This window comes from Anas platyrhynchos, chromosome 5 (assembly GCF_047663525.1).
Source record: "Anas platyrhynchos isolate ZD024472 breed Pekin duck chromosome 5, IASCAAS_PekinDuck_T2T, whole genome shotgun sequence".
NCBI classification, from domain to species: Eukaryota; Metazoa; Chordata; class Aves; order Anseriformes; family Anatidae; genus Anas; species Anas platyrhynchos.
The window spans coordinates 42,135,543-42,149,446 of record NC_092591.1 but is presented as its reverse complement, the minus strand read 5'-3'; positions in this window follow the sequence as shown (position 1 = coordinate 42,149,446).

Genomic DNA, 13,904 nt, shown 5'->3' with positions numbered 1-13,904 from the left:
TCATGTTGTCAGGCTGTCTAAAAGGAACACCCTTAACCTTGCAGCTTCCTAAGCAATGGGAGATAAATAAAATGGAGCTCAAACCAGTTACTTCTGCTTTTAATACCAAAGATCAATTAGCTATAATATCTACCTGCTGACAGTTTGGTAAATTACTTTTTTTCAAGAATACTGTTTTAAAAGTTAGGAATAGCTATCAAAAGGAATAGAAATAGCTATCTCCAATTTCATGCTTACTAACAACTTAGTTATCATAAAGGATTAATTTGACTCCTTTTTGTACAATTTTAACAGAAAACATGGGGTTTTGAAACAAATTCTTTTGAGGTTTACTACATTTCTGATACCACTCCTCTTCATTTTTTTTCTCTCTATGGTAATAAAAAACACTGTTGTTTTTCCTTTTCATAAAACCTGAATACTAAATGCATTCATTTGCATGAGGAGAACTGTCTCAAAAGCAATAAGTCTTAGAGTCCTTGGAGAGAAGGGCTTATTCAGCATTCAGTGGAGGAACTTGAACTGCCTGAATCTGTCTCATTATATAGGCCATACGCAGTAAACCACAGTGCCTAACAGCTGCTGGTGTTAGGATTAAGGGGCAAATATTTAATTTGATACAGAATCATGTGTGTCATGATTTCTGCAGTAGCTTCTACCTGCTCCCTAGGGTGCATGCTAGATATATGGCATAGTGCTGAAATCATTTGTGTCAACAAAATATGGTGATGTTTGTTTAAAGTAAAAATTAGTTTTGCAATAAAATCGGTTAGTTGGTGGTTACTTGACTGTCACAATGGCTGCTAAATACAAAGATAAAACGTTTTATTTTTAATCTCAGGGGAGGGTGGAAAATTATGGTGAAACAAGAGAAAATCTACAGGATGTAAACTTGAATTAATATTTCTGTTTAGTAAATCAATAAAACAAGAGGTAGGTGTGAAGAATAACTAAGATCATCTATCAAAATGGCTTAGTGCTTCTATTCTTACCACCTAGTAAGCAAATACCTTTAGCATGCCAGTGTTCAGAAACATGCAAAACAAAGGACAGAAACAGTTTTCAGTGCAGATATACTGCCAGTGACAAACACAGTGGAAGATGAGAACTGAGTAAGGTGATTCCCAGAATTTCTAAGTTAATTAATACTAAAATTCCTGGGCAAGAGCAACATATGAACATAAATCTTTTCTATCTTCAGCAATGAAGAGTATATTTTATGCAGGATATAAAGAATACAATATATGTTAGATTTGAAAAAGGTTGCAAAAAAACGAGTTAAGAAAACATAATTAAGAAGGCAAGGTGTCTGGGCAGCTTGTCACCCTCTATCAGGAATTAGAACAGGAATCAAAAACATGCATTCTGGTAAAATTTGAATCTGATCATAACCCTGAATGAATGGCTTTATAATATTTTCAAGATAAGAACTATAAGAACATAAGAACTATAACTTGAAATTAATTAAATAAAATAGATTTCTCAAAAAGTAATGAATCTACTGAAACAACTCAAATTACTATTGCATTTTACTCCTTTGGTTGTAAAGTGTGGACTAGTTTCCCTCCAAGCAATATAGAAACAACAAAATAAACTGTAATGCGTGGGTGTGGTGGTTTTACTCAGGTGGGCAGCCAAGCTCCACCACAACCGCTCTCTTACTCCCCCTCTCCTCAAAGAGGAAGGGGGAGAAAATATAACACAGAGAACTCAAGGTTTGAGATGAGAAAGGATTAATTAAAGGGAAAGGGAATGGGGAGAAAAAGGAATCAAAAGAAACAATAAGTTTGTGTGGAAGCACAGAGAGAGGGAAAAAATTATTCTCTACTTCCCATCAACGAGCAATGTTCGGACACGTCCTGGGAAGCACGGCCTCAAAACGCATAGTGGTTGTTCAGGAGGAACAGCCCCCTCCCCCACAAGAGCCCCCTTTTTCTTGCTGAGTGTAACATCATGTGTTATGGAATATCTCTTTGGTTGGTTTAGGTCAGCTGCCCTGGCAATGTCCCCTCCCCATCACTTGCCCACCCCCAGCCTGCTGGCTCTTGGGGGCTTGGAAGGAGTCCTGATGCTGCACCAGCACTATGCAGCAATAGACACAACACTTGAGTGATATCTGTGCTGTTCCAGCTACGAGTGCAGAGCACAGCACTGTGCGGGCTGCTGCAGGGAAAAGGTGACTCCAGCTCAGACAGACCCAACACAGTGGGGAAAAAAAAAAAATATATATATATATATAAGATCTATCTATCTATCTATCTATCTATCTATCTATCTATCTATCTATCTATATAAGAACAAGGGGAACAGCAAGTGCTATGCTGATAAGAAACAATGATACTCAGGAGCATAAACTGCTTCTATTACTTCCTTGAAGAGGCAAGTATCAACCCCTAGATTCCTTCCTGGTACGGATTAGGTAACATACACTTTAAACATAATCACTTCTTTGATCCTGAGAATGTGCACTTTTTTTTCACAATGACAATGCCCTGACAATGCCCAAAGTCCTAGATGATGGGATTGCATGTGATAAAGAAGAGTTAACATGTGTGACAATGCAGCTGTTGGAGGAAAGGTATACTCAAGAAATGAATGACACATGAGATAGGCTATGTGATGGCAAATCATCAGCTGCTTCATTCTTGCTTTTAATTAAGCAAGGCCAACAAGGACCAAAATTAATTGCCAAATTAAGCTATTCAGTAGACTGCATCTACCGAATTACTGCTTTAATTCCAGTTCCTGGTGGAGAGATTACCCATATATGGGTATATATACACAATACACATTTGCTAGTGTGTAACCACATTTCTGCCAAAAGGTTTGAAAGTGTGTATTTAAAATGTGTAACTCTCACACTTTAAGGAAAATTGCACTTTGGCCCAGTGCATATGAAAATGGCATGGAGAGAACTCGTTTCTTTGTGTTGTGTTCAAGAATATATTGGATGTTAATTTTTCTACTTCTACTTCCCCTTTCTCCCTCCATCTATGCAACCAAAGCCGATACCTTTCTTTTTGTGCAAACTGCTTGGAGATCTCTGGTTAGAAAACATGGTCTATGAGCTCAGCACAGTATTATTATATCTTAAACATGTTGTCACCAAACACAGAGAAAAACTTTTCTTCAGCTGTTTTTTTTCCAGTGCCTTGGTTAGGCTCCACTTTTGCTTAAAGTTGTTTAAAAAAAAAAAAAAGAAATTGCTACAGTAACTAGAATAAGAAAGGGGAGGAAATAAATTAAGTATAAATGTTAAATGGGAGAGGGAAAGATAGAAAGCCTCTTCCAGCTGAAGCACAGATTATAAATTAGTGCTGCTATGCTGCAGAACAGAACAATTTGGTGGAAGATCATTTTTGCCAGAAATAAAAGCCTACCCAAGCAATATTTTGACACATACCATTACCCTCAGGGTGGAGCCTGGCAAAGGAATCGAGTTGTTTTGCATGTTACCTTTGAAATTGTGTGTTTTTAAAGCTTAGCTTGTGCTTTATTGAGATACAGTTCCAAGCACACATAAAGGCATACTGTTAAAACAGCCCTAAATGGTGATTTTATTTACTGTTTGATCACCTCCCCTGTAAGCACTGATTTCTTTCTAAGCATTATAACTGTCGTTCCTTGCATTCAAAATGGTTCCCCAAGGACAACAATGAGAGCCAATAAATTTAAAGGCAATAGTGTGAAATGAAATATAAGTTTGGCCTTTTATATGTAGCAGTCAGCTACACCAAATTTATGCTTTAAGCTGTCAATTAAATAAGCAGCAAGAACTTTTTCTTAGTGACTAAATAACATCCTAATACTGTCCAATGTTTGGTGACACAGCTCTAATAGGCCACAGTGGTGCAATAAGAATGATTAACAACTGGTTTGTGGGCTTTCTGATTACCATGTAAGCAATGTAGACTATGCCCCACATGTGAATGAAACAACCATGTGGCAATTTGTAAAACTCAAGCAAGAAATTAATTTTAGCATTATTTATTAACACTTCAAAAGAGAAAGTAGGATTAGTATAGTCTTCATACATTACTTACTATTTGCTTGAGTTTCTCTATGCTCTCACCAATTACCTTTGTTCCAACCATGCATCAAATATCTTATGTTAGTTCAGGTGATCAATTTTTTTTATTTTTTTTTTTTATTTTTTGGAACATGTATTTTAAAGCTGCAATCACGCATTTATTCAAGCTTGTTGCCTAGAGATTAACATTACCCTAACACGGACAAATTAAAAGTTCTTGCCCAACAGAGATTCATCCTGATAAGATGAAGATTTCATACAAGGGTCTAATTTTTAATTTGAAATAAATGACCTGTTATTCAAAGACAGTTGAATTGGCATTGTCTATAGAAATCACATATTAATGGAGTGTTTGATGTCTCCAAAGTGATCAAATCATTTTTTGTCACCAGACCCCACTGCAACACAACACTGACATAAGGAGCTGCAAGATAAGCATATAGGAGAGTTAGGGGTAAAAAACATGTTAGAAAATTAAGATGTTGCTTATTAAAAAAGATGAAAGCCTATGGTATTTGATTGTGTGAAACAATTTAATATGTAAATCGTGAAATATATTGTAAATATCCTACCTTTATTATCATTACATATTCTGATTTTCATCGGAGTTTTGGGTGGCTGAAGTAAGTAACTTGCAGCACCTTAATCTACATAAGCTAAGTTCTAACAAAGGAACACAGCGTGGTGCAAATACATAACACTCATGAGTCAGATAAAAAATATCAGAGAGATCACACCAGTGTAGTAAAATCAGTAGGATTTCTGAGCTCATATACATCAAGGAATACAGTGATTGTGAAAGCGGTAATATTGATAATACAGGTGTTAGTTTCTGTAAGAAAGAGTAATGACTTATGGTGATTACAACATGAACTGTTCTATTAGTAGAGCTTTCTTCTCTTATTACTTGGAAATACTGATACCATTTTAAAATACTGTTACTGTCCTAAGTGTTTTCCAGTAAATTATTCAGAATTTCACCTTACTATTTTAATTTTAAGGACCAGGTTCAACAAATGGCACAGCCATACAGTATTTTTTTAATGGGTCCTTTAATAATACCTTTTAAGCATTTCAGTACTGAATTGATACAGTGCCTTAGAAAGTAAAAACTGTACTATCCCTGACAACATTACCCTCAATAAATAATCGTTCCCCCCCCATCAGTCCATAAAATGTTCTTTAGAACTACTTGTACCTTGTTTTCAAGAAGACAAATTACTTTTTATTTGGAAATGTGGAAGTTCATATTAATAAATAGAAAATTCTCCATAATGTATTTTGCAAGAAAAGTTGATCGAGCTTACACGTAAAACTGTATGAAAATGATCCAAATTAGAAGTAATGAACACCATATCTTGTCCAAAAGCTTATCTGTTTATCAGCCTGTAAGATTTTCTAAGTTTGAATTCTTTTGAGTCTTGGACCCTCTAATATTAACCTTTGAAGTTAATGATAACATCAAATTACATTAGGCACTGCTCCAAAAAGATGTTGGTGTCTCAGTGTTCAGAAACATATGATGAGCTTTTCTGCAAATCATTTGTTTTCAATTATTTTATGAGCTTTAGAGAAAAATAAAATAAAATAAAATAAAATAAAATAAAATAAAATAAAATAAAATAAAATAAAATAAAATAAAATAAAATAAAATAATAAAATAATAAAATAAATAAAATAAATAAAATAAAATAAAATAAAATAATAAAATAATAAAATAATAAAATAAATAAAATAAATAAAATAAAATAAAATAAAATAAATATAAATTAAATAAAATATAATTAAATAATAATAACATGAAATAAAATTTCATAAACATAACATAACATAAAATAAAAGTACAACATTTGACTGAGAAACAATGAGTCCTGTTTTAGTTAGCTTCTAAAGAGCTACTTGGTTCTGGAAATGATAGCTTCTTTTCCTATGCAGACAAGTCAAAGAAGGATTTTGCAGAAACACTGCAAAATGGCTGGTAAAACACTAGCACAGCACCTTTGCATGTTTCTGTGTGAACCACAGTAGAACTCTCAGACTTTCAAAGACGTGTGCTGTCATTCTTTGACTAAAATAAGATGTTTTTCTACTCTCTTATGATGTAATTGGTATCTGCTTTTCCCATCCACTCTCCAGGCTGAAAGCAACATCATTAGATATTGTTAAAAATGACTAACTCTAAACTGATGGGGTGAGGGGGGATGAGGAGGAGGGAGACAACAGAATAGGTCTAAGGTGGCTCCTTAGTAACATTTTTCTGCATCACTGTTTATAATACAATTTTCCTTTGACTTTCTAGCTTCAAAAGTTACACATTATTGACTGATTCAAAGCCTCAGTTAATACTAAGAAAGAAGAACTTTTTGAGTAATTTGCAACAACAAAAATATATTCCTAATGAACCTTGAAATGAGCATTCTTACCGAAGCTGTTCCTATACCTGAAAAGTTGCTCCGTTGGTTCACACACCACTGCCTATTGTATATGGAATATAAACCAGTAAAAGCCCTGAATGCTGTATTTCAGAAAAAGCCTAGATTAAATGGATTTTCAAAATGAGATTGTAAAGTTAATCTTAATCATATCTTAATGAAGTTATTATTGTGCTGTGGTCTTTTACCATGCAACATGTGTGAATGTTGCATGCATGTCAGTCTTCATCATGGGAAAAAATATAAGGTTCTTACATTTTAACCTGATTTTATCCTTTAATCTCTTATTCTCTTTAGTGTTATGTTGTTATAAATTCATATATTCATAGGAATATATTTCATAAATTCATATAATTTCAAATAGCTAACAGCTTTGATTTTATTAACCATGTTCCGTAACAGCTCTCTAGAAGAATACATAACTGAGCTTCTTCACTTTATCTTTATCATCCCTAAGTGCCCCTTTCACTTTTGTCAGCAAATAGTCCCACTGATTCCCTAGCTGGCTTCCTGCTTTTGATTTGAAAGGTTTCAGTATGAACATTCCTTGCTGGCATTTCAAATTCTTTTTCAACCCTTCTATTTTCCTTTCCTGATCTCTTTCATGCAAGCTGTCTATTTTCTACAAGTTTATTTGTTGCTGTTTTTGGTTTGTTTTGTTTTTCTTCCTGCGATGGTTTTGTTAACAGTTTATTTTCTCAGTATTTTGTGGCTGTTAGGGGGCAGTGTCTTTGGACATATTTTTCTTCTTGATCTGAAGCACAAATTTTACCTGAGCTTTTGATACAAAAATTTGCAATGAATTTTAATCCATTAGTAAATTTCAAGGATTTTGGACTTGTCCTTTTCCGTTTTCTTTTTCTTTACATTTTCCCTGTTATTAATTTCCATAGCCACATGCTAAATTCATTTGCCTTTAGTTATTCCAGTAACACATATTACATCCTTCCTGTCCCTCACTTTCCCAAGCTACCTCTACCTTGCAGTTTCATCACTCTGTGTCAGATGTTCTTAAGTTGTTGTTGTTGTTCTTTTTTTCCCCATTTTCTCTCTTCTCCTTGTTCAAAATATTTATTCATAATGTTTCATTCTCAGTGACTGGTTTCAGACTATGCTACCTGTGCAGATTCCTCCTATAGAGAAATTTTCCAGTTCTCAACAAACCTACATCACTCCAGTCTATATTATTTCTTCATTCACAAATTTAGGCTTCTCATCTCTACCTCATCTCTATCTACCTTCTCATCTATCTATCTACCCTTGAAGTCTTGAACAAATAGCTGTCAGGTTTTCAAAGAAAGTTGTCACTATGGTCTTCATCTTTGCTCTCCTGTCAGCAGTCAAAATTTACCTTCCATAACCTAAGAGTCAAGAAAGCACTTAATTTTTTCCACTTATTCATTCCTTAATTTCCCACTTGAATCTACTAGTAAAGACAACTGTTGTCTGTATCAACATAAAACTTACAGCATTAGAGCAGTAAATTTTGTGATGTTTAATATTTCATGTAAAAACCTTGAAACAAAGAAAAGGCAATCACTAATAAATAAATTAGTGAGTTCCACCTAACTCAGATCTTAAGTTCACATTAACGTAGTTCATTAGCTATAATTTTGTCGGAAGTATAAGCTATTGAGCTAAATATATGCCTTGCTATTTGATTTTATATGATCCTTATTATGTAGAATATTAGAAAGACTCATCATAAAGGTCACTTCTAACTTTAAGAGCTACAATTCTAGGAATTAATGTAGGTGATGATGACATATACACATTGTTATTCTAGACCACACAGAACCAATAAATCTGAAGCTAGGAGATCTGGCATTCCATTACCACGCTTCGTGGTATTTCTAGTTCAGTCATCATGCATTGCTACTAGTTTATGCTAGTTTTGAAAATATAGCAGTAAATATAATTAATGATATGTCTTTTAACCTTAAGTAAAGTTTCTTATGAGAAAAAAAAAAAATAAGAAGCAGCTGCATTTAGCTGGTAGGCTGGGGTATTTTGAACCAAAATGGCTCCAATTTTAAGTTGTGTGTTAAATATTCAGCATCTGTAAGTGGCAGTGGGGAAATGTGTCTTTGTCAAATCATTTTTGACACATTCTGTTTTGTGAATGTGCTTCTGTAACAGCCTTCAGAGACTATGTATTCTATTATGTTTGATACACGAGACTATCTATTTATATATATGTGTCATTCAAAATGTGGTGGCTGTGTCCCCTTTTTTTTATTATTATTGTAGATGTGAGGGTTTGGTCTTTTTTTTTCTTTGATTTGAGATAAAGAAGTTCTGCTGTTGTTGTTGTTTGCTTGTTTGTCTGTTTCCTATCTCTGGGCTAGGGATTTTTATAATGTTAATCAAATTTGGTTTGTAAGTAGGATTATTTTTCATGGCTCAGCAAGATTAAGTAGCCTCTGTAAAAATCAGATTTTTTGTTTTGATTTGAACTTATTAACTGTTATCCAAAATATCAAAATCAATTTACCAAAACAGTATTTATTACATAGCAATCTATACTTTTGAATACACTTTCATATCAATAAAAACTATCCTTTGAATGATCTATTTAATAATATGTTGGTATGTTGGGAAACTATGAAACATTCCATTTTGAAAGGCTTGTATAACTCCATTTGTTTTCCAAACAAATTTAATGAGAATAGCTTTCCAAGTCTCTAAAGTATATATTACCATATATGTAAACAATGAAAAAGAAAAGAAATTTAGAAGCATTCATTTATTGGTAGCTATTGGTAGCTATCCTGAACTATTGTTGTGTGTTTTTTAAAAAACATTTATTCAGTAAAAATACAATTTATGATCTACTTATAATGCAAATATACAATCAGGTTAATTACTTTTCAAGAGACCTTCATAAAACATTTTTTAAAAAAGAAAAATAAAAGCTAGCTATTTTCTTTTTCCTTTTTTTTTTTTTTAATTATCTTTTGCATAACTCTCAACTGCCTTGACTGATCAAGATTATGATCTCACTAACTTTTTTTTTCTTGCTACTAATATGACACATTCTTCTGTGTGATTGTAATTACAAGAGTTTCTTTTTAAAGAATATTTTCCTATTTTGTAAATTTCATTTGCTTTCAATGTGTCCTTTGGGATTCAGGGGTTTTGTTCAAGTAATAAAATTTGAACTTCTTTCCGTGTTTAGCTGTCTTGGACAATGATATGATTTTATGGCCATGTTTGGAAATATTCCCATCACTGATCTGTAAATATGTTAGCTGTAGCAGCATGATAGTAAATTTGTCTTCACCTCTTGTAAAATCCTCCTGCTTATAAAGGGTCCATGCAGCCCTTTAACACCTGTAGAATTCATTATATATAGAAATCATTATAAGTACACATAGTTTGCCAAACTTTGGTTTGTTTTCTAGACCAAAAATATTTTTCATGCCCTAAAGATTCTATTATTTGAAGTCTGCATTTATTTCTGTCTTGGTTCCCTTTATTTACTCTTTTAATAAATCTTTTTCCCTTTAATAAATCTCCCTGTATCCTGTATTGCTTGAACACTAAACTCTCTCTAGAGATTCTCAACTGCAGCATTCAGAGATGTGTTGTCACTATACCTTCTTCACCAAACAGGTAACCAAGATAGTTGTTCAGAGCTATGCATCAGTACTCCACATCCTTTTTTTTTTTTTTTTTTTTAACATTACAGAGTATTACTTTTCTTTCCCCTCGAACTTTAACTTTGCTATTAATCTTAGATCATGTAATTTCTTTCTCATTATAATTCCTGATATGTTTGTTCCTTTGCATTTTTTTTTCTCTTTTTCACTTACAAAATGTTAAATTGTACCAACATTTGCTGTCAAAGAATATTGAATAATAAATATAAACTACAGAAATACTCTCAAAGTTGAAAGTAAACTACTGAAACAAATATTCTCTTGTCCCACGATCAGGTACACATGGTTCCAGTTCATCATACAAATGTATACATAGCTGTTACTTTTTGACCTATTAAATAATTAGGAGATTTTCTATGCAGTTGAATCAATTCCAGAGTGGGATTCAATTTACCTGACTTTCCCTTTCTAAAAGCTGACCATTCCACTTAATCTACCTATTGAGACTTCTCTATGGCAAGTGAGTGACTTCTCTATGGTGAGTGAGAGTCTGGTACCTCCAGAGGACCATTCATCTCGCTAAATGTAAATATCTAGGGCAGATGTAACACTACTTTCACTGTCTGTGCTTTCTGTGTGCTTGAATCATTAAATAATAAGCTTGAACACTGTCCCAGTTGTCAAATTTTGATCTGAAATATCATTGTTCAATGAGAGTGGACCAATGTCATAATGTCATTTTCCCATTTTTCTTCTTTGCCTGCTGGCCCTAGATAATGACATTTTACAAAAATTATTTTTGTTCTATGTCACAAGACTTTAGATAGTTTCAGATTTGCAAATAAGATATGTACAGCACGTACAGCATAGTTTTGAAATAATTATTTTTTTTTTGACAGATCAAGTACTTGATGAAAAGTTCCTCTCAGTACCACACCAACAAGCTGAAGTCCATAAGTGAATTGATTTCTCTTAGCAAAACTAGTGATAGAGACAAAAGCTACTTATATTCACAAGACCGTTTATCTCCAAATAGTGTCATAACAATGTTTTCTGTTAAACAGAAAATTAATGTTAAAAAATAATATTTTATACTCTAGGAAGTGAGAGACTTTTTGAATATGAACCTCATAAAATTCTCATTATTTACAGATGAAACAGTTTGAATTATCTTAATTTTTTTTTCTGCTTTATCTTCATTTTTTTCTTCATTTTCCATTTCTTCCATTGTTCTTACCAGCAACATTTTCATTATTTCAAGTTCCTGAACTTATACTGAGTATTTAATTGTCTTGATAGGTTATAACAAAGTGTGTGTAGAATAGGAAGAAGTAGATTGCATTATTTGAATTATTTTCTGAATTACAATAAGAATTAAAGTAAAACTTAATTAAACAAATAAACAAAATGAAAAAAAAAAAATCTAAATGAAACTTGGGAAATAGAATTCCAGAGAAAATCTGTATTTGTTTTCAGTCTAGTCAATAAATAAATAAATAAATAGATCTTATTTTCAAACTCTTTACTCTTAACAAATCTGAAAATAATTTTCTTGTCATACTTTTAAGCAGTTGCTCATTAACAGTAGAAGTATTAGTCACTCAATTCAGACTTCCCTTTATTCAAGTACCTTTTGAATGTATACACTAAGAAATACTCCTGTGATACCATAAGAAAATAAGCTTATACTCCATATATGGATAAGGTATAAGTTTCTTAAGTATAAGAACATAAATATAATTTCAAAATGTAATTTTTGAACAATTATTGCTATCCATGATTACAATATGCAACTAAATATTCCATAAGGGAACTATTGTCTAATAACGAGCTTTCAGGTAATTATTGGAAATTTCTTTCTGAAGTAGTGAAAGTGTAACTATGATAAATACAATCAATTAAGAACCAGCTTAATGATTTTTAAAAAGATTTCTTTAATTGAAACGTTAAAAAAATCACACACCAAACATAAGAATCTCAAAATAAGCTACTTTAGTCAAAATTAGTGTAGCTCTGGTAATTTATTTACAGGATATAAATGCATTCCCTCAAAAACTTATTCTCCCAAACCAACAGAGAATTAACATGAAAAGAAGTACTGTAATAGTAGAAAGAGAAACAAGAAATAAGGAACATAGTCAAGTAACCCTGGAAACATTCTGAGCATGAAGTATTTTGATGATACACTGATCATTTAGCCTTGATTTGTATTTTGAAGGTATCAAATCAGAAGTCCAAGACTAAGGTTTAATTGACCTTTGTGCTAAAAGTCTAAAAGTTAAAACTAATATTTTAATGGCTTCTGTAGGAAAAACACCAATTGCTTTTGGGTCTTTCTTTAACCCTTTGGCTTCAGTAAATGACCAATTGTTGCCAACTTTTCTTCTAAGACTCCAATTATCATTCAAAGGCTACAGTTACATAATTTTTTGTTATGATTATTTTCCATTTCTATGTTTCAGAGCTTAGGTTCTTCCATACAGAACTCTTTTTTTTTCAAAATGGCTCTTTCCACTCTTGTTTCTTACTGAGATCAAGTCAGCACATTATAAAAACTATGAATAGTTTATAGAAAAAACAATAATGCTTTATTTGTTTGAATAATTTGCAATCATGATACTGTAACTTTCACTTAGTATGTTCATTCTATTTATTCCAGCTATATGCCACTAATGTAAATTATATCGATAATCCTTATTATTAATATTATTTATACTATAAAAGGCATTATTATAATTATTGTAATTATTATAATACTAATCAATAACAAAACTTTGGAACCAGACCTATTTACTGTAGTTAACATATTTGTAGTTAGCATATTTGTGGCACATGCAGTTGCATCTGTTTTCTATAACATTCAAGGGCTGTATCACCTGTCCATCACATTAAATAGGACAGATGTAACAAAGTGCAGAATAACAATTAAGTTTAGAAATCCAACTGATGTATTTAACAGTTTATTTGATATTGTATTTTCTAAAAATACATTGCTTTAATAGTATGAAAAAGTATTTGTTGAACCATTACAATTGCATCTGAACATAAAAAAATTACACCAAAAATCACATAATGCGGTTCTGAACAAGATGAATGAAAAGTTCTGACACTTCTTTTATCAGAAAATCGCTGGAATAAACTCATGTGTGGTAACCTGTCACTGTATACAACTGAGAGAATCACAGAATGGCTGAGGTTGGAAGGGACTTCTGAAGATCTTCTAGTCCTAAATGACGTGAAACTCAGATGAGCAGCTGTGTTTAAGACAAGAAAATTGATGCTCTTAGATAAGAAGGTTGTTTGCTCTTTGGGATTAATAGAATTATTATGCTTTTAGTCCTAAGTAAGGAAAAAGCTTTTTTTATTTTCACCTTGAATAGAAACTAAAAAGCATATACTAATACTTAGTAGTTTGATTCTTCTAACTAGGTCTTGTAAGTACTGAATTGTGGATTCAGAAAAACAGTCTGGCTAAAAACCAGATGACTTACAAAATGTAGTCCTCTCTAGATTAAGTTTTTAATGAAGTGCATTTTATTTAAGTAGTTTAGCTGAAAGGTTTGACAGAAACCAGTTTCTTTCCTTTTAACATCCAGTAACTTCTAGCACTACTCACAGAAATACAGAAACACTGATAAATTCAGTGGAACTTCCACAGGTCACCTAGTGCCCAGGACTGGGTCCAGTCAGGTTTTGAGTAACTCCATGGATGGAGACTCCACAATCTTTCTGGACAACCTGTTCTAGTACCATCTACACTGTAAGGAAAAGTTTTTCTTATGTTTAAATGGAATGTCCTGCATTTCAGTTTGTTCCTACTGCCCCTTGTCCTTTCCTTGG